The following is a 25,073-nucleotide window of genomic DNA, read 5'->3' on the forward strand; positions in this document are numbered from 1 at the left end:
TATTTTTTAAAAAACATTCTCAGTAACCATTGTTTATCAGGAGATAACGTCACTGAAGCAACCAAAGTCGCTGCAGTGGCTACTTCTGAATCCGAAGTGTTCAATATAGCGGAAACATCTAGAGAAGCTTGCTGCTATTCCACCGCTTTCCTCGGTAGATAATAAACTTATGAGAAAGGAGGAAATTTATCCTCTGGTATACCCAAAATTTCCGTCATATAACGCTTTACCATTTCCAAGGGCATAATAGTAGATACCATTGGAAAATTCAAGAAGCGAAGATTGTTACTCCTTGCAAAATTTTCAAGAGTCCCACATTTATTTCTCAAATTGGATAAATCTTTAACAAAAGAAGTCTGCAAACTCTGAACATCAGATAAATCCTTATTAATTTGATCCATTCAAGAGGACAACACATTCACCTCTGTTTGAACTTTTGCTGCTTTCAGTTCTACTCAAGAAAGCTTCTGTGTGAGAGTACTAGTTTGTAAGAGCAGGGTTTTCCCCAAATCCGAAATCAATAACCATAAAGAATCCAATGTTACATCAGTGGGTCTCTTTTCCAAAAACTCAGGAACAGATACAGCTGATGTAGATTCAGGAAATCCACCTTCCAGCTCCAGTTTGGCGACTCCTTGAAACCCCCATCATATTTGCAGCCAGGTTATTTTCCCGGGAGAGAACTTCCAAACAATCTCCATCAGTCTCCCACTGATGCAATCGAGCCTCTCTCAAAGCAGTGCCCTGCATACTTCCTGAACAAGGCATCGTTGACTCAGCAAGCGGAGAGCTTGGACCTTGAGACTGCTGGGGAGGAGCTCTTCGGTCATGGCTTAATGATGTTTCCAACCCTGGAGACGCCGCCATATCCTCTCTCAAAGCCAGCTTCTTTAACGAACCTTCCCCTGACCTCTCCACCAGCCCAGAACTTCTCACATACTGATCAATCGGACCAACGATAAGAGGTTCAAGCCGCTGGGAGGCGCGAGCAGCCACTTTACCCCGACATTTATTCATTTCAGAAGAAAAGTAGCGAGGATCCAATAGCACCTCAGGTATATGTGGCCATCTTAGATCCCATCTTATTCTTTAATTCAAGTGGAATACTATTCCACAAACATTGTACTTTTTCTGAAATCATATACTCGTGATGAAATGAGTCTATGGGACCTTTCTACTAAAATGTACTAAAATCTTGGAGTAATGTGTTTTAATGCAAGACTTTCCCATGTGCCACTCCCATATTTTATGTGGCATTATATTAAGGGTACACTCCAATGCTATAAAAACAAATACATTTTTGTAGCGCCTGCCAGGGTGCTGCAGCCCAGCAGTACTTCCTGTATAGCGAGCGTTAAGCCTGCTTTGGGTTTACCCCGCTTAGTAAAAGGAGCCCTTAGAATCCAGGAGTTAACATATGCTAATCAGAACATGCTAGTTGGATAACGCTTCCATGTCTATTCCCTGCCCATTGCACACTCCATCCTGAAAAAATTAGGAAAAAATATCGTCCAATTAGCATGCACCGACAGGCAAATTACCTTTTTTCCCATGGTAAGTGTATATTAGCAGTTAATGCAGTTTTGAAAGAGGGCCCCTAAATTCATTAATAGAAGGAACAGTAAGACTTACATCTGAGTATGAGCACAATACTCATCCTAGACAGTATTTCATTCATTTAATAACAAAGGAATGCAAGTAACAAGGGTCTATTGTGTGAATAGTTAAAAACAAAACAAAATCAAGCCAAGGGTAAAAGCTTAAACAGTGCACACAACATACCTTCCCACGAGTTAGTGGCGGGATCTCCTCCTCATACCAATGAATGAACCTACATTCAACTACTCAAATTTGATGAATTAATCTAGGGCTTCTGGCTTTCTCTAATCCAAGCCTGCAGAATGGCCCCCTATGACCTTTTTCAGCAGAGGCATTTGAGCTTCTTTCCTTCATTCCATCTGTTTTCCTTTCATCTGTCCCTTTAGCTATCATCAAGGCAAGCAAACACTGTAAATCCACTGTTGTTACTTTTAGTTGCTCCTGATCACTAGCAGACTTCCATATTAGTAGTCAATGCATCATCACATCCTACATGTAGTCTATGTACTGCTACTATTTAGGTCTTTACATATACAGAACTACTGATCTCTGGACTTACACCAAAACATCTCCTGAGTCTATACAATGTTAGACTCATGTAACTGCTTGCTCAAAAATTTTATTACAGTTTAAAAAATTAGTTGCCGCTGGGCAGTGAGTTTCCAAAATGCCCTAGGAATCTCAGCAACCTCCTTTACACTGAGGTTTAGGCCTGTCTGATTCTCCAGTATTCACTCCATTATTGACTTCATTATACTTTGTTTGTACTTAGAAATTAATGGGTCAATATTAAGCCAATGGCAGTCAGCATTTTTAAAAACTCTGATGCCAATAACTAATTTAGGGATCCTTTTACTAAAGCTGAGCATACACTGATGGACATTAGTGCTCGCTAAATGCCACATTGCCCATAGGTACAAACTACGATGTGCAACATTTGGCATGCTCTATTGTCCATTACTGTGTGCTAAGCTTTAGTAAAAGATCCCCTTAGACCTGGATAATCAGTACCAGGACATATCTGAGTGGCAGAACTGAATATTGGGTCAGTGGCAGCACCTGGAAGTTATGCAAGTACTGTTGATATTTATACCCACCTAGCTAATCAGGCAAAGTTAGGACTACTATTTATTTGATGCTACATGTCTGGTTACCTATGTGGGCACTCGTTTTCCCAGCTCTTCCCAGACTCTGCCCCCGGACCATTTGCCGTGAGTGAATTCCTTCAAAAAGGCGGTAAATAAATCCTAATAAATAAATAAATAAATAAATAATATTTGTCCAATTGATTGCCACTGAATATGGCTTATATATACATTAATTGATTACACATTAATGTACACATTAATTGATTTGATTTGCTTATTTTATTTTTTGTCTATTAGATTGTAAGCTCTTTGAGCAGGGACTGTCTTTCTTCTATGTTTGTGCAGCACTGCGTACGCCTTGTAGCGCTATAGAAATGCTAAATAATAGTAGTAGTAGTAGTAGTAGTAGTGAATATTCTCTCCTGACCCATTCTGTTCAATTTAATCAGACAAGAGCCTCTTCCTTGTGTCTCTGTTTAAGTCAATGTATTTATTTATTTATTTATTGCATTTGTATCCCACATTTTCCCACCTCTTTGCAGGCTCAATGTGGCTTACAATATATCATGAATAATGGAAATATATAATGAAATAAACATTTAGTATAATGGAAAGAACTTGGATAGCATGATAATGAAAAAGCATGATATTAGTATAACAAGCAAGTATTATAAGACAGTACTGGATATGTATGGAGGAATTCACATTTGTTGATCTTTGTGGTATGCCTTGTTAAAGAGATGGGTCTTCAGTAGTTTGCGGAAATTAGTTAGTTCATAGATCGTTTTTAAGTTGCGCGGCAGCGCGTTCCAGAATTGTGTACTCAAGTAGGAAAAGGTTGACGCATGCGTTAGTTTGTATTTTAGACCTTTACAGTTGGGGAAGTGAAGGTTGAGAAATGTATGGGATGATTTTTTAGCGTTCCTGGGTGGTAAGTCTATCAGGTCTGACATGTAGGCAGGGGCATCTCCATGAATAATTTTGTGAACTAGGGTACATATTTTGAACGTGATGCGTTCTTTAAGTGGGAGCCAGTGTAGCTTTTCTCGTAGAGGTTTAGCACTTTCATATTTAGTTTTACCGAATATGAGTCTCGCTACAGTGTTCTGGGCTGTCTGAAGTTTCTTGATTATCTGCTCTTTGCAGCCAGCGTAGAGTGCGTTGCAATAGTCTAGATGGCTGAGTACCATTGATTGTACTAGGTTACGGAAGACAGTCCTTGGGAAGAAAGGTTTTATTCTTTTTAGTTGCCACATTGAGTGGAACATCTTCTTGGTTGTGTTCTTTGTGTGGTTTTCAAGTGTTAGGTGTCTATCAATGTTAATTCCAAGAAGTTTTAGGGTGTTCGATATTGGAAGATTCAGTTTTGGTGTGTTAATGGTGGTGAATTTGTTCGTGTTATGTGGAGAGGTGAGTATTAGGCATTGGGTTTTTTCTGCATTAAGTTTCAGCTGAAATGCATCCGCCCATGAATGCATGATATGTAGACTTTGGTTGATGTCATTGGAAATTTCCCTTAAATCTTGTTTAAATGGGATGTAGATTGTTACGTCGTCTGCGTATATGTATGGATTAAGATTTTGGTTAGATAGTAGTTTGGCCAAGGGTATCATCATTAAGTTGAATAAGGTCGGTGAGAAGGGGGATCCCTGTGGAACTCCGCATTCAGGTATCCATGTGGCTGATGTAGTCGAATTAGATATGATCGTGTGGTTAGGAACCCTTTGAACCAATTGAGAACGTTACCTCCAATTCTGAAGTACTCGAGGATATGTAGTAGTATTCCATGATCCACCATGTCACAGGCGCTGGACATGTCAAATTGTAGAAGTAGTATATTCTTGCCAGTTGCGATCATTTGTTTGAATCTTGTCATTAGAGTAACTAGTACTGTTTCAGTGCTGTGGTTAGACCGAAATCCTGATTGGGAATCGTGTAGTATTGAGAATTTGTCTAAGTAGTTTGTAAGTTGTTTGGTGACCAACCGTTCCATTATTTTGGTTATTAAGAGAATGGATGCTACTGGTCTATAGTTGGTTAGTTCACTTGCACTTTTCTTTGCATCTTTGGGTATGGGGGTGAGTAGAATGTTTCCTTTCTCCTTCGGGAAGAGTCCGTTTTGTAACATATAGTTCAAGTGGTTCGTAAGATCTACTATAAATTGTTGAGGGGCAGATACCATTAGGTTGTTTGGGCATGTGTCTAATTTGCAATGTGATTTGGCAAATCTTTTGAGCATTTGGGAAATGGGGATCCTCCAATAGTATCTCGAAGTTGGTCCAGGTTCTGTCTGCTGGGTATGCACCAGGGTCTGGGTCTAGACAGTTGAGGAGTTCGGCATAATCAATGGTACTGACAGGTATTTTAAGCGTAGTTGAACGATTTTCTCATTGAAATCCTCCATTGCTCCAGGTACAAAATAAGTACCTGTATATAATAATATGTAAACTACTACTACTACTACTTGACATTTCTAAAGCGCTACTAGGGTTACGCAACGCTGTACAATTTAACATAGAAGGACAGTCCCTGCTCAAAGGAGCTTACAATCTAAAGGACAAATGTACAGTCAGTCAAATAGGGGCAGTCTAGATTTCCTGAAAGGTATTATTATTATTATTATTATTATTATTACATTTGTATCCCACATTATCCCACCTTTTTGCAGGCTCAATGTGGCTTACAATTCATCGTGGATACTGGAAATAGAAAAGAATGTACATTTGGATTTACAGCAAGTTTTGGGTACATGATGGTGAAATACATAATATTGGGAATAGAAAAGAGTATACATTATAAAGGTTAGGTGCCGAAAGCAAAATTGAAGAGGTGGGCTTTGAGCAAGGATTTGAAGATGGGTAGGGAGGGGGCTTGGCGTAAGGGCTCAGGAAGTTTATTCCAAGCATAGGGTGAGGCGAGGCAGAATGAGTGGAGCCTGGAGTTGGCGGTGGTGGAGAAGGGTACTGAGAGGAGGGATTTGTCCTGTGAGCGGAGGTTACGGGCGGGAACGTAAGGGGAAATGAGGGTAGAGATGTAATGAGGGGCTGCAGACTGAGTGCATTTGTAGGTAAGAAGGAGAAGTTTGAACTGTATGCGGTATCTGATTGGAAGCCAATGAAGTAACCTGAGAAGATGGGTGATATGAGTATATCGGTTCAGGCGGAATATAAGACGTGCAGCAGAGTTCTGAACAGATTGAAGGGGGGATAGATGGCTAAGTGGGAGGCCAGTAAGGAGTAGGTTGCAGTAAACCACTTTGATTGTTTCCACAGAAAGGTGATATATCATATCCCATTCCCTTTCTGCCCAGTTAAATCATTGTAATATTTGGCCCTAATTCTCCTAATATCAGCAACATATGGAATTTAGTGGAGGTAGTATAAAGTATGCCTATAATTTATGCTTACAATGAAACACAATTAACATTTAAATTGAGAAGCTTAAATTGCAGTGTGTGTATATGGAGTGAGGTGGGCAAGGCATCAGCCCAAGCTCTTTCATACTCTTTCCTTTGCTGTTAAATAGTTGCATTTTCCAATTCAAAATGGGCAAGAAGAAGGCTAAAGAGCTAAAGTTAATGTTTTCCCTTCTCTACCTCTGACTCAACTTGTTAGATCACTAAACTCTTTTGTGATGCACTGCTGAAGGAACGGGTGGGGGGGGGGGGGGATGATTTAGTTTTCTCCTCTCCTCCATAGTATGGTTTTCTCTAGCACTTAGATTAGGCTACCAACATCACTCAAACCTGGATGCCTATGTAGAGAAAGCAGAGAGAAGTTAGCAGAACACAACTCTGGAAGAAGGCTTTGAAATCAGGCCAAAGTGTCTACCCTAGAAAACCATCATCACTAGAAAGATGTGGTGAATGGAGATGTCATGGATATTAGGGATGTGCATTTGAAACAGCACAGGGATGCCAATTACATTTCATGTGTTCTTCCATGACACTGTAAACCAAAACAGGATACCAGCCAACAATTTGTATTTCCTGTCAGCAATAGTACATACAAAGGGTCCTTTTGCTAAGCTGCAGTAACACTAACACTACCACTGCCATGGGATTCACTGAGGCATCCCATAGTAAGTTTCAAATGTGTGTGTAATACAGACAAAATTATATTTTTAAAAATGTTTTGGCTGAAGGGGTATGTCTGGGAGATGGAGAGTGGGGGCTTCTGTGCTAATCAGTTAATGTGTTTGACATTGCCACATGCTAACTGATTAGTACAGGATTAGCACATGAGTCCTTACTGCTTACTAAATAGGTGGTGATAAGGGCTCACATGCTAATTTGTTTTTAATGGCCATATACTAATGGGAACATTAGCTGTTGGCCATTAACTCGGAAAATTGAAAATCGGTCATTTTCCAGCTGTGGTAGAAATGGCCTTAGGCATATAATGGATATCTTGGTGTTTACCACTAACTGATTTCTACTACGAGCTAAAAATGCTATTGCAGCTTAGTAAAAGACCCCCTTAAATTCTATATTCGCCTTACATGGCAACCAATGTAGTTTGGTAAAAGGGTCGTAATTTGATTTTTCTGGACTATGTAAACTGCCATGATACTTTATTAATAGCAGTGCATCATTGCCCAAAATAATATAAACAAGTAAATAATCAACATGAGTAGAGTTGACTCTAGATTGGGAGAGTCTATCAACTGGCCTTCAGAGGATCATTCCAGTCTCTTCACCCATTCTAAGTATTCACAGAGGATCAAGAACATCAATTGCTTCAACTTGCACTTAGGGTTGAAATGGAGCTTTCAGGAAAAAGTTGAATAATTATTTGTTCAATTAGATTTTGCTTAATATTCAGCTGTTTCATTTTAGATAGTGTCTCTTGCGTAGGATTGTATAAAACAGGCAGATTATAAATTCCTATAAATAAATGAACAGTAATCATGGAAGTTCTTGGGCAAATAATGAAGTACGTGGAAGGAATCTTGGCAGAGTTACCCAGCTTTGTAGGGCTGTGTCTTTGTTAATGTGCTTTTATTTCATTAGTTTGCATAAAGAATTTAGGAGACAGTTCTATACTGGACATCTTGATTTAGGTGAACTGAGGCTATGCAATAGGAACCTATAAGTTAAGCACATTTTTTTAGCAATCTAGGCATGACCATAATTGGGCATGCCTAAAATATATGCTTGTATTTGCCTTACTGCACTAGTATTCTATAGAAAGTAATAAGACACCTTCTTGGCTCCTAAAATTAGTCACCTCTTTATAGAGCTGTCTCCAGAGGTAGCATTTTATACAGCTGTGCTACTGGCAGTTAGGTAGTACAACCATAGCCCTGAACTTACTCTAGAGGTCAAACTGCCACATGAGGAGCAATTGCCCTCCCACAGCAGTAAGGGTCATAGCTCCCATTTTAAATCTGGAACATCTATGGGTCAAGAGCAGAGGTGGATCACTCCTGTTCCAGTTAACTAGACTACCTTGGAGAACCTGGGGTTTGTCCAAGAAAGGGTTAGCAGTTGGGAAAGAGTTAAGGGTTTACCTGGTAGGAGGGGATGCTTGGATCAAATTGGTTTCCTGTTGGGAGGAGTGATTCTGTTGGAGGGGCTTGTCATGGGGGCTAAACTGTGGAAAAGATCTTGAATGGGCAAAGTGATTAATTTGGAGGGGGAGAATCAATTCAGAAGGAAGGGTCTTTTCATTAGAAAGAACGTCAGATCACAATTGGGATTGTAGTATATATATATTTTTTTTGAGCCTAGGGCCTACATTACATGCATTGGCAGATAGCAAGGGTGTACCTATGATTTCTGCCAATGCATGGAATGTGGGAGTCATACGGTGTTTGCCCTGCACAGTAAATGCAAGGCAGATGCTGGGCATGATCCTACATTTACCACACAGGCTTTTCACTTACTGCATCTTAAATGTTACACTTTAGTAAACAGGCCTGTAAGTCTGTCTAGCTCATTTCTTGGAAAAAAATTCTCTTTGCTTTTGAGTCACATATAAGTGGCTCCTGATTTATAGGAAAGGAGAAATACATCTCAATCTTGAACTGTTGTGCTAGCAGAGCTACTTTTGCTATAGTAATTTGAAATTTGGAACATGAATACTGATTTCCTCATTGTAAAGCACATAGTCAAAAGGTCTGATCCATATCAGGTCTATAGGGTTTAAGTTGCTTCCTGACACAATTACTCTTAATGGAATATGCATTACAAAAATCAATGTAAAAATCTTTTAAGAAATGGATTCTGACTTCTTTAGCTTTGATTGACTTGCTATTTTATTTATTTGCAAATACTTAATGCTAGTTTTTTTTCTGTTAGATTTCATTATTCACAAACGGCCAACAGTTAAGCATTTTTGTTTTATTTAAATACACTACAGGTTTTGTTTTTTTTTTAAATATGTTTTTCTGTACTTTAAACAACAATTATACATGGTTCAGAATTTATCATGATCTTTATTCTAGCAAGTAAAGGTTGCATTCTTTATGCATCTTTCCTTTTTCATTGTAAGTAAAGTTCTGGTATACAAGTTGATGGTTCATAGTGAGCTGGATATAATTTTTACTCAAGTCAAAAATATATATGATGCTCTTTATGTGGAGGGGCATAATCAAAAGGGGCGCCCAAGTTTTCCTGAGGACATCCTCGCAGGACGTCCCGGTGAAGGGGCAGGGAAACCCGTATTATCAAAACAAGATGGGCGTCCACCTTTCGTTTCGATATATGGTCAGGGACGCCCAAATCGCAAAATTTAGGTCTACCTTAGAGATGGTCATCCTTAGAGATTGTCGTCCCCGATTTTGAGCAATAATGGAAACCGAGGACGCCCATCTCAGAAACGACCAATTCCAAGCCATTTGGTCATGGGAGGAGCCAGCATTCATAGTGCACTGGTCCCCCTGACATGCCAAGACACCAACCGGGCACCCTAGGGGGCACTGCAATGGACTTCAGAAATTGCTCCCAGGTGCATAGCTCCCTTACCTTGTGTGCTGATCTCCCAATCCCCACTCCCCACAACTGTACACCACTACCATAGCCCTAAGGGGTGAAGGGGGGCACCTACATGTGGGTACAGAGGGTTTCTGGTGGGTTTTGAAGGGATCACATTTACCACCACAAGTGTAACAGATAGGGGGGGATGGGCCTGGGTCCGCCTGCCTGAAGTGCACTGCACCCACTAAAACTGCTCCAGGGACCTGCATACTGCTGGCATGTTGCTGGGTATGACATTTGAGGCTGGCATAGAGGCTGACAAAAAATATTTAAGAAGATTTTTTTGAGGGTGGGAGGGGGTTGGTGACCACTGGGGGAGTAAAGGAAGGTCATCCCCTATTCCCCCCAGTGGTCATCTGGTCAGTTCAGGTACCTTTTTGAAGCTTGGTCATAACAAAAACTGGACCAAGTAAAGTCACCCAAGTGCTCGTCAGGGACGCCCTTCTTTTTTCCATTATTGGTCGAGTACGCCCATGTGTTAAGCATGGCCCAGTCCTGCCTTTGCTATGCTTCCAACACGCCCCTGTGAACTTTGGTTGTCCCCGCAACGGAAAGCAGTTGAGGACACCCAAAATTGGCTTTCAATTATGCCGATTTGGGTGACGCTGTGAGAAGGATGCCCATCTCCAGATTTGTGTCGAAATATGGGCACCCTTCTCTTTCAAAAATAAGCCTGAAAGCCACACTAGCAGCTGCCAGTATGGTGAATGGGCTGTGTTGGCATTGCCTTATGTCAGCTATGTGTGCCCAGTGCGTGTCAGTTTTGAGTTACTGCCCAGTTACTGCTGGCTGTTGCGGTAATTTCATTTTTGACGCATGTCCGCTATGTGCGCCGGAAAGTATTTTTACTTTCTGGTGCGTGGGCGATATTCGAGCGGTAATCGGCATTTTACACGCATAGACCATTATCACCCAGTTACTGTGTGAAACCATACCTTTTCATTTTGCTGCACATCCATTTTTGGCAAAAATTTTAAAAAGGCATTTTTTTTACAGGTGCACTGAAAAATGATTCTGCGCACACCCAAAACATGCGTCTACATTACCGTAGGTCATTTTTCAGCGTGCCTTTGTAAAAAGGCTCTAGGGGTTTTAAGCCTGTAAAATATATTGGATATTTTCCTGCATTAATTTCTCCTATTTGGCCAGCAGGTAGTGGTTCTTTGTTGTAAAGCTGTTACAGAAAAATTAATGTTCTTTCTTTAGTTTTCGCACACAGATAGAAAGTAAGAAGCAGTATGCTTTTGAATTTTGTTGTTCTGGGCTCTGATTGGCCCAGGAACTCATTTTCTTTAGAGTGTACTAGTTTTGCCTCCAGTCTTAGCCAGGAAGAAAATAGAGACAGATCTCTTTGCTAAGACTCGGTGAACAGTTATAAGTCCTGATCTTCCCAGGTTCTGTTTAGAAAGTATACAAATGTTTAGTTAGTTTTATAATTGATCCATATTTCAGTTACCTGTTATTGTTTGCTAATTGCACATTTTTTTGTCTACTGTTCAAGTTTTGACAATAAAAATTTTCAGTTTGTTGACTCTGCCTATCTGGACTGATAAAGAATCCTGGTGGTTTGTGTGTTGTGTCTGAGTGCTTTCTGGGAACTGTGGGACCACTGGGAGTGTGGTCTTCAGTAACCTAGAAACCCAGAGACAGTTGGGACCCAGTCGGTGGGAGGAGGGTGCTAGTGTAGAACACAATCAGTAGATGCAGGCAGATCTGAGCTGTGTTGGGGATAGACCTTCTAAGTGGCCACAGAGTAATCCCTGGCAGCTGGCTAGGCGTTTCATGACAATTTCAATCTGTTATAATGTAAATAAGAAAACATTTTGTTCTATGCTATCAAAGAAATATCCATCTTTAAATTTATTATGGGTGTGCACGGAAACAAATTTAGGGGCCCTTTTACTAAGCTATGGTAAAAGGGGACATGCATTATGATTAGCACATGTATTTACCAGCGTGCTGAGGCCACTTTTAGCACAGCTGTAAAATGGGTGCATTTCCATTTTTTCTATTAATGGCCAGGAGCTAATTTCCAAATTAGCACATGCCATTAGCACATGAGTCTTTAATGACTCCTATTTAGTAGGCGTAAAGAGCCAGGATTTATATATGGCACCTAGAAAATTCACACAGAAAACATTTCTTGCTAAGCATATTCAATAAGCGGAGCCTAGATTTAGGTGCAGTATATAGAATACCAATGCAAACAAGGCGTAAATCCCAGAGTATAGATTTAGGTGCAGAGGGCCATATTCTAAACAGTACATGCACATTTTGAAACACCCACGAAACACCCATTTCCCCACCCATAACCATGCCCTTTTTTACCTACGTGCATTAAAATGTAGGCAGTGTGTTACAGAATACGCTTATGGAGTTGTGCATGCAAATTCTAATTATTACCAATTAGTGCTCATTATTGCTTGTTAAGTGCTGTTAACAATGTTGATTAGCGTGTTATGCCAATTCAATTATGCATTTTGTTACAGAATATGCTTGGATGTCGGCACAGATCTCTAGGCTTGCTATATAGAATCTGGGGGAAAGAGCTCATGTGCTAACCATGTGGTTATCAGTTGGTGCATGGCAATGTAGGTGCACTAGCCAATTAGTGCTGGGCATGTCTACTCTCTGCCTCCTAAATATGAACCCAGCGCAGATGCCTGAACTACCAAAGGGCGCCTGACCTGCGGGAAGTGGGAAGCATGTGGTAGTGTGTACCACTGGTTAGTGAAAGGACCCCTTAATTTTGTTTTTCATATATTTGGCTGTTTTTGAGTGTGTGTGTGGGGGGGGGGGAGGGGGGTATTAAGTTTGGTTTTAGAATGTATTAAACAAATAAAAATAGCTTCCTAAAATCTAGCTATTCCTGCTCAAGTTTATTAAGTCCGTGCAGTAGGAATGATTTCGATACAGATTTGTCACATACTACTTCCTTGTATTTTTGTAACCCTAATACATGAAACTGTGATATTCAAACCAATTTAGCAAACACTCAACCACTGCTCAGGCTTTTTTAGATTGTTTTCCATTCTGCTTATTCCTTCAATGATATCTACTGTTTTTCAAAGCATGTTGCCATCTGCAAAAATACCAGTTTAATTTCCTACTAACCTTCCTGTAATATTATGCCCAAACATATTGAATAGAACTAGTCTGAGGAAAGATTCATATGACACTCCATTAATTACCTTTCTTTCTCCAAAGTTAACTGTTTTACCACTAGGTTCTCAATCTTTTATAAACATAAGCACATAAGTGTTGCCATACTGGGACAGACCGAAGGACCATCAGTCCCAGTATCTTGTTTCCAAAAGTGACCAATCCAGACCACAAGCACCTGGAAAGATTCCAAAACAGTACAATACATTTTATGCTGCTTATCCTAGAAATAAGTAGTGGATTTTTCCCAAGTCCATCTTAAAAATGGCTTTTCTTTTAAGAAGCTATCCAAACTTTTTTAAAACCCCGCTAAGCTAACTGCTTTACTACATTCTCTGGTAGAGGAGTGTGGTAGCCGTGTTAGTCCACTCTTAAGGTTATCAATAGAAATCAAACAAAATAAAACATGGAAAAGAAAATAAGATGATACCTTTTTTATTGGACATAACTTAGTACATTTCTTGATTAGCTTTCGAAGGTTGCCCTTCTTCCTCAGATCGGATTTCCGATCTGAGGAAGAAGGGCAACCTTCGAAAGCTAATCAAGAAATGTATTAAGTTATGTCCAATAAAAAAGGTATCATCTTATTTTCTTTTCCATGTTTTATTTTGTTTGATTTCTATTGATAACCTACATTCTCTGGAAACACCCATCATCAACCACACCCATCAATGACATAGCCATTGTAAACACTTCAATAAATTACTTCTGACATCCCCAACAACCACATTTACTTTTTCCTAGAATATCTATGCCTAATTGAAGAGCACAGCAAAGAAGAGAACAGTAAGTTAAAAGACTTCACTCCAGGCCTGATAGTCAAGGTTTAAAGGTTTAAGACAAAGTCAAGGTTATTCCGTATAAGTATTCAGCAATATATTTATTAGAGTATTCTGTAACACTTCTTCCTGTGGAAATTATTCTTTTTATACATGTATCATCTCACAATCCCATGAAGATACAAATAATTTCCCAGTAGATTTTGGATATGGAAGTTAGTTAATTTAATACTTCTCTAACACTACCACTTTAATTCTGCTCCACAGTGCTTTTTTATGTAGTGTCCACTCTTCATACTAGTTTAGTTTAGTTTATTTCTTGATACACCACACCCCCTGCTTAGTAGCACAACATTGTAGTTTACATTACAAAACATACAAAAGGCAGCAAAGAAATACAATTAAAATGGGACAGTTCCACAACAGAAATCATTTAGCAGATAGAAAAAGGGCAGCAAGAAAAGCAACAGATTCACCAGCCCTCCCAAACCTGACTGCAGTTGAGTCACTAATCAGGGCCATATGCCAAGGTAAACAAAAAGGTTTTCAGAGCAGTCTTAAACTTGTCATGGTTGAATTCACCATGGAGATCATGCAGAAGGTAATTTCAATAATAAGGTCATAGAAATGCAAAACAGGATTGTTGCACACATTCAAGACAATGTGTATACATTGGAGATGGGGTAAGGTGTGTAGACAGACACAAGGGGAGCCCAGATCAAAAGGACCTGTGACCCTTTAGAAGAATCTTATACTGAATGTGGAACTAGATTGGTAGCCAATGTAAGGACTGAAGCACTGGCAAAATATGATCCAGTTGTTTGTGTCCAGTAATGAGACATGCTGTTGAGTTTTGAACCTGCTGAAGATGGCAAAGGCTACTTTCTAATAGGCCATGATGTAAGAGTTGCAGTAATCCAACCTTATTGTACACAACATTTGCATTATTAAATAAATACATTTACAAATGAGTACAGGAGCCTTGTTTACAATACCTATGTCGAGCCCTGAAGCACCGTCGCATGCTCCAGATAATGTTGGGGCTGTCCCACCGTATACGGTGGAACCTATGCTTCAGGGACTCCAGGTTCCTCCGAATGCCAAAACGTCTGCAAGATGCAAGTTTGTACACTAGGAGTTAGGGGATGGCCCTTCTTGCCTTCACAAATTCGTTTGGCAGCCAAATTGTAGAGACACACAACACTGATGATTGGGGGGGGGGGGCATTACATTGGTACAGGTGATGTTATTGAGGTGGACATGAGGACAGAGAGTACCATTTGTGTGCAGTATTGTAAGGATGTGGGAATGGTTTTCCTTTCTGGTACATACATTCTATTAATTAATGTGCATGTGCACATATCACTGACTACCCTTGAATGCAGTTAGTGCTTACATTGCTGAGGGAGCTCTTAAATGTGGTGCTACAGGAGGGGGACCTGATAGCCCAGGAACAGGGTGTGTGTGAAAAAAAGCAGTTACCTTTCCAGCCTCTGTCTTATCTCTGTCCATGTCCTAATAGACACAGTCCTGGGGGGGGGGGGGGGGGGGGGGGGGGCAGGTGGTGGTGGTGGTGCATAAATAGCTTGCGCCAGTGCCTAAGGCACAGCTGCACTAGGAGCACACTCTCAGCGATGATGAAGTTCGGCTCGCGTCTGAGAGACATGTTTCTCAGTGAATAACCATTGGAAAATGTGCATCGCCTTATATGGATGCCCATGCGTGATGGACATCCTTACATGCACAGTTCTATATATGGATGACTGTCTTATATATGGACGGGTCCGCACTTGGACATTCTGGCTCTGGTCCGCATGTGGACGACCATTACACATGGACGTCCATGACGTGCATTGGCTGTCATCACACGTGCGGGGCCTTATATGGATGAGTACGTGTTCATACGTGTGGAGCCTTCCTTATATGGATCATTATCAAGTGTGCGAACTTCTTTATTTATACAATAAAAAAATATGAATATTCCTTATATTTCTCAATGTTCCGCAAGTACAGTGAATGTAGTTGTGGAACATCCAGGTACAGGAAATATAAATTTACATAGTGCAAAGTACAGCAAAAAGGACATATTTCTTGGAAAACTGCCGAAGGACGGCGATTCTGTAAGATGGACGTCCTTATACAGTTCTGCGAGAAATGTCCTTTTTACCATACTTTGGACGTCCTTGATTTGGTCATTTTGCACTGCGATTTTGGAATGTCTAAGAACATCCACACTATTTTTCGATTATGCCTACCTGATTTTGGATGACTTCATGAGGGCGTCCCAATTGTGACTTGGACAACCTTTCAAAAATGCCCCTCCATGTGTACTTCTACCCTGTATTCTACTCTGTATTGCTCACCAGAAGCTGTAGTCCTATCCCCAGAAACCTATCAGCCTCACTGGGATTACTTCTCTCTATATGCTACTATATATTCGTCCCAGAGTCATATTCTCGTTTCCAGAACCTTATCAGCTTCCTTGCACCTACTTTTACTCTTTATTCCACTCTGTATATATTCCTGGAGTTGGTATTTTCCTCTCCGGAACCTGTAAGCCACATTGAGCCTACTGCTATGCGGGAAAATGTGGGATACAAATGTAATAAATAAATAAAATACCAAAAATAGAACAATATACATCTAATCTAGACTTTAAGATGGCCACCGAATAACGGATACAAAACCTGCCGGCTCTCGCAAGCGTCGACGCAAGTAGCAGATATTAGTCGGCGAACTGGCTTGATTTCAGACTTAATCACAGCACACTGCATTCCCCAGTGCAATTTCGCGTTTGACTCAGTTTGCCAAGCATCGGAGTGGCAGCGGGAGAGGCCAACTGCCTTGCCTGGATCTGTGTCCGGTCCAACCGCGTCGACAGTCGGCCCCCACCACAGCCGTTGGCAGCTACTTGCAGATACTTGACTGCATCCTGACCCACTTCCGACCATAATCGCAACAAGTAACTTCGCCTAGCGTTTGATTCTACCTTTCTGGCAGGAAATTGTTACAGCGCTCCTACAGCTTCAACTACATCATCGTGGCAGAGGTGGAGTTTTGGGCGGGAACACAAGCTCGTCAATTCGCAGGGCACTCCTACCCTGATCAGGACAGCCCCTCTTCGGGCCTCTCCTTTTAAAGGGGCAGATCTACAAACATCCCAGCTGTAACAGCACCTTAGAGAAATCTTATTCTGCACTCTGACCTGCTGTATTCTTCACTACAACAGCAACCTGCGCACTCGTCCTGCTGTGTTCTTTGCATGGTCCTTTCTAGCAGCCTCCCAGCACTGTGGACATCTGCTTTGTACCCAGATTACTAGCCCAGATTACACGCCTGGATTATAAACTCCCTTCTTGCTCTGCCTGGTGCTTCATTTTATCTGCTGAACACCGGGAGCTGTCTTTGGCCACCTGGAGGTCCGTGTTGTGTGGTGGTGAGGGTGAATTGAGCAGCCGCGGTCGAAGTCATTATGTCACTGGCTATCTGAAGGCTATACCCCATACCACTCATTCACCGTTATTCAACAACTGGATTTTCACCCTACCCCGCTTCTACCACTGCCACCTCCTGGATCAATCAAGTACTCGTCATCTGCACTTCAAATTCTCCACCTGTTAGCCCTAATTCACTCTGTCCTGACTGCCACTGAACCATTTTATGGTCACATTCCACTCATCTCTGGTCATAGGAGTCTCTCATTCTGTACGCAGCCTTGCTTCATTCCTCCTTTTGCATCTGTGTCCCATCTCAACATGCAACATCATCGTACATTTGTTCCTCTCGTGCGAGCACAACCAGCACAATTCCAATCATTCCGAGTGGGTTACATAAACGCAAGATCCGTAGTAAATAAACCTGAACTGATTTCTGATTGGATCTCCTCTGGTGCTCTTGATATGCTGTTCATCACAGAAACCTGGATCAGAACGCCAAAAGACCCCATCATGCTAGATCTCTGCCCGAAAGGCTACAAGATCATCCACTGGGACAGAACAGACAAAAGAGGTGGCGGGCTGGCGCTCATTTATCATTCCTGCCTCACGGTTGACACAAGTTCAGATTTGATCTCTTCGTCGCTGGAAATCGCAGCAGTCAAGATTCATCACCCCTCCCTTCATGGCCACTTAGTCTGTGTGCTGTTCTACAGACCCCTGGCTGCCTGGTCTAGCAGTCAGTCTGAGTTACTGGATTTCATCTCGCACATCTGCTTAAATAACCCGAATATACTCCTTCTGGGTGACCTCAACCTTCATTTGGATAATCCTGCCTCTCTGGATACATCCCAGTTCCTAGATTATCTCCGCCTCTGTGGCCTTGAACGCCCTACAGCTGGTCTGACTCACTGTAAAGGCCATTCTCTAGATCTCCTCTCACATAAATTCTTGGACAGTAAGTGTTTTTCCCTACATGATATTGGCTGGCATGAAACGACTTGGTCAGACCACTTCCAGTTGCAGTTTTCTTTGCGCTGGCAAACCTCAGGCCTCCCCCAGCCCCATCAAATTCGACAATATTACTCTAGAGGCGTCATTGACCCCAGCCTATTCTGGAAGTCCCTTTACGGTTGCGGCGTGGATTTGCAACCAGCCACGCCCACCTACCTCTCTGACTGGGAAAATCACTGCAAGGTTGTGCTGGATCATATTGCACCTATCCACCTCAAGACTTCCTACCTCCACAACTCCACACCCTGGTTCTCGGCTGATCTCAGAGCCTTAAAAACAGAGACAAGACATCTGGAAAGAACTTGGCGTAAACGGAAATCGGATCTTGCGCTGGGTGCTTGGAAAAGCTGTCACCGCAGATATAAGTATGCCATCCGGCTAGCAAAGCGCAAATACTTTTCCACTAAGCTACAGTCTGCTGGCCGGGACATCACAAAGATATATCAGCTGATAAACTCTTTCCTTGACACCCATACTCTAGAATTCTCCAGTGCTGATCTTCTTTCTGCATCCTAACTTGCAACTTATTTCAATGAGAAAGTCCTGACCTTGCAGTCTTCCACTGTTAGCTGCCTCTCCGATGTGGATGACTTCCTGGAATCTTTGACCATGCCATCGGGTGTCTGTCCGGCTGATCACATTTGGACCAACTTTAGCCGTCTATCACTTGACAAGGTATCCACTGCTTTACTTAAGTTCTCCAACAAACCCTGCAGATTGGATGTTTGTCCGACTCACCTCTTGAAAGTTGCACCAAAGTGTTTTGTTGAAGATCTGACTAGTTACCTCAACTTCATGTTAAGTACTGGATCTTTCCCACCAGGCCATGGTAATATCCTTCTCACCGCCATTCCGAAGAACTTAAAGATTAAGCCAGATGTCATCTCTAACTATCACCCAGTGGCTTCAATACCCCTAGTTACCAACTTAATGGAGAGTATGGTCAACGTCCAGCTCAACGAATTCATGACTGCTTTCGATATCCTCCACCACTCTCAGTCTGGTTTCTGAGCTCAATATAGCACTGAGACTGTCCTGGTCACCCTCTTATCTAACTTCAAACAAGAGCTATCCGTTGGATGGAAGGTTTTACTGCTACAATTTGACATGTCTAGTGCCTTCAATATGGTGGACCATGAAATCTTACTTCATCTGCTGGATTCTATTGGCATAGGGGGTCCTGTCTTACATTGGTTTGAGGGTTTTTTAACAACAAGAACTTACCAGGTCACAGTGAACTCAGTCACTTCTGATCCGTGGAAGGCCTCCTGTGGGGTTCTGCAGGGCTCTCCACTTTCACCTGCCTTATTCAATATTATGTTGATGCCTTTAGCTGCTGCTCTTGCAAAACTGGACCTCAACCCTTTCATCTATGCCGATGATATTACAGTCTACATTCCCTTTCACACCACCGTGTCGGAAATTGTCCACCTCATTGATGCCTGCTTCTCCTCCATTGAACACTGGGCTCAGGTCTTCCGTTTCAAATTAAACAAGGACAAAACCCAGTGTCTTTTCCTCTCGTCCACCCACATCCCAGTAAATGACACAGTGCTCCCAGAACTGGGCTCTGCCCTTCCGATTGCCACCAGCCTGCGGCTTTTAGGAGTGCAACTGGACACACACCTCCAGCTGGACAATCATGTGCACTTGGTCTCCAAAAAAATGTTTCATGCCATGTGGAGGCTTTGGCGCATAAGATACTTCCTTACTAGAGATTTGTTCCGCACACTTGTCCACTGGCTTGTCCTCTCCCACTTGGACTATTGCAGCGGAATTTATGCAGGCTGCCAGGCATCACTGTTGAAAAAGTTCCAAACAGTTCAGAACACTGCCGCGAGACTCATCCTAACAGAATGACGCTTTGCACATGCCGAACCCTTGCGTTTCAAATTACACTGGCTGCCTGTACAGGAGCACATTGCCTTTAAGCTCTGCTCCTTGACCCATACAATCATCTATGGGCTTGCCCCGGAGTATATGCACCCCTTGATCAACCTCCCGCCCAGGAACGCCAATCCTGCTGCTCGTTCTTACCTTCATCTGCACTTCCCAAACTGTAAGGGTGTCACGTACAAGAAGATCTTCGCCTTGTCCTTCCGCTACTGGAGTCCTAAGCACTGGAATGCTCTCTCGCAACACCTCAAAACTCAAGCGAACCATGCCCTCTTTAAGAAGTTGTTGAAGACATACTTCTTTGCCAAGACCTACCCCTCACTTTATACCGCTGACTGATACACCCCTCCTGTCTCTTACCCCGCTAGTTCACCCTGTTAGATGCTTTTCCCCCTGCTTACTCCTTGTATACTTTTCTAAGCTTCCTATTCTGTAATTTTATTTAATGTTTTGTGAGCCACATTGTGCCTGCATGAGTGGGAAAATGTGGGATATAAGCGAACAATAAATAATAAATAAATAAATAATCTAACCTTTCGAAAAGACGGAACTTCTAAATATAATTTATCACCATATCTCAAAGGTCTTGTCGGCATATGAATCTTCAAGGAGTTGGAGAATACTACAGGCCCATTATCATTCAGTTCTTTATGTACTAAGGCATAGGAGCCAGCTCTGTGGGTGCTGTGGGTGCTTGAGCACCCCCAATATTTAACAAACTTATTGACTGTGTCCAGGGAGAAGTAATTTCCATTGGGTTTAGCATCCCCAATAATTTTGAAAAGTTGGCTCCTATGTACTAAGGTCAAAACCTTAAACTTGATTCTCCAAATAATAGGCAACCAGTGTAAGAGCAGGAGTAAAATGGTCATGTAAACCTCTTCCCTCACTTTCCATCTCTGTTGACAACGCCCTCATCCTCCCCGTCTCTTCAGCCCGCAATCTCAGAGTCATCTTCAACTCCTCCCTTTCCTTCTCTACCCATATCCAGCAGACAGCTAAGACCTGTCGTTTCTTCCTCTATAATATTAGCAAAATTCGCCCATTCCTCTCTGAACAGACCACCCAAACCCTCATCCACTCGCTCGTTACCTCTCATCTTGACTATTGCAACCTTCTTCTCGCTGGCCTCCCGCTTAGCCACCTATCCCCCCTTCAATCTGTCCAAAATTCCGCCGCACGGCTTATCTACCGCGTGAACCGATACTCTCATATCACCCCTCTCCTCAAGTCGCTTCACTGGCTCCCGATCCGCTACCGTATACAGTTCAAGCTTCTCCTATTGACCTTCAAGTGCACTCAATCTGCAGCCTCCCATTACCTCTCTACCCTCCTCTCCCCGTATGTTCCCACCCGTAACCTCCGCTCTCAGGACAAATCACTCTTATCCGTACCCTTCTCCACCACCACTAACTCCAGACTCCGCTCCTTCTGCCTCGCATCACCTTATGCCTGATACAGACTTCCAGAGCTCATACACCATGCGCCCTCCCTCCCCATTTTCAAGTCCTTACTCAAAGCCCATCTCTTCTCCCTTGCTTTTGGCGCCAAATCACCCTCCCCATTCATGTTACCTACACTGACTACATAGTTTGTAACCTTTAGATTGTAAGCTCTTTTGAGCAGGGACTGTCCTTCCCCATGTTAAACTTGTACAGCGCTGCGTAACCCTGGCAGCGCTATAGAAATGCTAAGTAGTAGTAGTAGTAAACCAGGCAGGGCCCGGAACCTACGTAAGACAGAACCACACAGAGATTCCAGACAAAGAAAAATTATATTTATTAAAGCTGTAGGCCAGGGGCCCTATTCCACTCACAGGTAGGAGAAAAAAAGACTGTAATGCAACAATGTCCTCACGTGGTCTGCTCCTGCAGGGCCACTGTGTACCTTATTGTTTCTCAGCACAATATCACACTTTACTTCCCCTGGTCTGGTTCCTCAAGTACTCAGGGCAAAACAAAAGTCTGCAAGGTTCCACCTGATCGTAGCAGTGGAAATTCACACATAGAGGGTGGAGACATATGCCGTGGGGTTGGTGCTTCCTTCTGAGCCTTCTTAATTTCTAGCTTTTATACTTCCTGATTCCTGCTGTTCTGGCTCCACCTCTCTTGTGTCACTTCCCCCTTGGGCAGGACTATGGATTTTAAGGTGGTTCTGACACTGTGAGGGAGTATCCTCAAGGGGAAAGGCAGCATTCTATAGACTCCCTCACACTTCGGTTATGTAAATGTAATGCACACTAAAACTGGGTTACAGTAGTATTCTATAATGGAATCTGGGCACATATGCTTGGGATACCCAGTTATGGAATTGATCCCATAATGGCTAAATATCACTCCACATTCACAGTGCCCTATTTCCACTCTGGTAGTATCTGGATAGAGCCAAAGCAGTTAGAGGGACTTCCACCAACACTATGGACTTATAGTTTTAATGGTGGCTGCTAAATATGTAAGTTATTTGAACTTGAGGTCCGTTTGAATTCCCAAAAGATGACAATTTTACGTTTATTTCAAGAAATAAATAGAACTATTGCAACTACTTCTTCCAGTGTGATCCAAATAAAGAAGAGTAAAAACAGTATACATATATAGGGAGGGTGTTACTGACATCAGAATGGGCTGCATCGAGAAAAATCTGGCTGATCTACCACATGAAGAAACCACAAGAGTAGCAATGTAGTTTGAAAACAAATTAATTAAAATCAGCTTTTCACGGTCTTGGGTGACCTGTCAGATCTTGAAAGAAAAGAGATGCTAATTAAATATTTATAAAGGCCTTTTGATTTTGTCAGCATTCTGTTGTTCACAGACACTGCTCGGTTTGTCCATCATAAGGGGATGTAGAATCCAGAGACAATACAATTTGCATTGAAAGAAAATGGAATCTTAACTTTCACTAAATATTATTAACCTGATAAATTATACAAAAGCGTAAAGACAAATATCATTGGGGATATATGGAGCTTCACTGAAAGAAAAAATTTATGGAGACAATGATAGTAAACTTGGGATACATAGAGAAAACATCAACCATGTTCAGGTGGAGATAATACCTTTTTATAGCTTAATGAACGTTTATAGATGCTACATGTTAACTCAAATCTATTCCACAGGCACTATTTGATTTCTTTTGATTAATTATAATTTTGATCTGCAATCAAAACAACTTTTACAGAGCTCTCTATAATCTACAGATTATTCACATATGGGCTCTAAAGGCCAAAATCAATCAAAAGCATGCAAAAAAAAAAAAACCCTGTTAAGATAGAAAATTAAAAGAAAGATAAAATAGTTTACTGCATGTGCATGCATGCATGTTATTCTTTAAAATTACATTGGTTGCCTGTTAAGGCCCATATTTATTTTAAGGTGAGTGAATTAAAAAATGTTATGGTGACACTCCTTCATATATGGCTGATCTAGTGGTGCTACTACATAGAGTTAATACCCAAGTTAATACTAGGAATCAATTTCTCCTTTGATTTCCAAATGTTTCCAAATTAAAACCAGTTAAACATTTTTCTTCACCACTTCAGTATCAAATAGCTAACATTTGGAATTCTTTACCTTTATTTCTGTAACACTGCCCATGTTTAGGAAAAAATTGAAAACCTTTCTTCTTTCACAAAGCGAGCCTTGAGTTTCTAAGGGCCCTGTTTACTAAGGCCTAATTGCTTAATGCACGTTAATTTTAGGCGCCATATATAGAAAAGTGCCCAAAGTGTATTCCTTGAAATTCCATACAATTTGTGATACCTCATTTGTGATGTATATTCTTATGTGTCCCTGTCAAAAAATTTATATTGGACAAACTTCCAGAAATTTTACAGTTAAGTTAACCAAACACAAGAGTTGTATTCTGAATAGAATACTTGAAGGTCCATTGGTATCACATTGTCTGATTCAGTCATGGTTTTTTTTCCCAATTTAAAAGTGTTTTATTATTGATCAGATAGTTTCTGCTTTATGAGGTAATTTAAGAACTCATTTCTTGCGCTTGGAACAAGGACAGATTTTTTTGTTTAAATTCAATTGAGCCTCTGGGATTGAATTCTCATCTGGAGTTGCACCATTTTTTAACATATAACTTTGTGGTTCCAGAGAGTAAACATTATCTAGCAAGTTGTATTTGGCATCTGTCAATTTAAGAGGGTGTTTCTTGTCAATAAAGTTGTTTAAATGGGGAGGGCTTTTAAAGGTCTATCACCATGTTTTGTGTGCCGTATGAATGCTGAGTGAGATAGAAGGTTTCAGCATCTTTTGTAAGCAAACGATGTTTAACTAGACTGATGTACAAAAATTGGAGTGACAATGTGTTTTTGCAGGATTTCTGCTGTGAATCTTTCCTGATGCAATTTACCAAAACACTTGTCACTATATAAGAAAGGAAGTTCTTTTTTTTGATGGCTCTATATAATTTAAGATAACTTTTGACTTCTTTCAATAAAGTTCAGAAGTTAGTTTTCTCTGAAATAACTTAATACAACAGTATCTTTATATGATTAAGACAAAATCAATATTAAAAAAGTTAGAAATATTACTAAAAACGTTTGTGACTTTTAAGCCAATGACTGGATTATGGACAACACTGTTGTGGTAGTGCCCGACAAGTATTCTGAGGCTGTTTTCCTTCCTTTTTAAAATTATTCTTTTAACTAATGTATTTGAGTGGATATGTATGTTCTAATGCTATTGAAACCTTATCAGGCTTATTTTTGAAAGAGAAGGACGCCCATCTTTCAACACAAATCGGAAGATGGGCATCCTTCTCACAGGGTCGTCTAAATCGGTATAATCGAAAGCTGATTTTGGAATTCCCCAACTGCTTTCCATTGCAGGGACGGCCAAAGTTCACAGGGGCGTGTCGGAGACGTAGCGAAGGCGGGACCTGGGGCGTGCCTATCACATGGACGTCCTCGAGCCATAATGGAAAAAAGGGGCATCCCTGATGAGCACTTGGATGACTTGTGTTTTTCTTACGACCAAGGCACAAAAAGGTACCTGAACTGACCAGATGACCAACGTAGAGAATCGGGGATGAACGCCTCTTACTCCTGCAGTGGTCACTAACCCCATCCCACCATAAAAAAAATATTTCAAAATATTTTGTGTCAGCCTCA

Source organism: Microcaecilia unicolor, chromosome 3 (genome assembly GCF_901765095.1).
Source record: "Microcaecilia unicolor chromosome 3, aMicUni1.1, whole genome shotgun sequence".
Classification (NCBI taxonomy): Eukaryota; Metazoa; Chordata; class Amphibia; order Gymnophiona; family Siphonopidae; genus Microcaecilia; species Microcaecilia unicolor.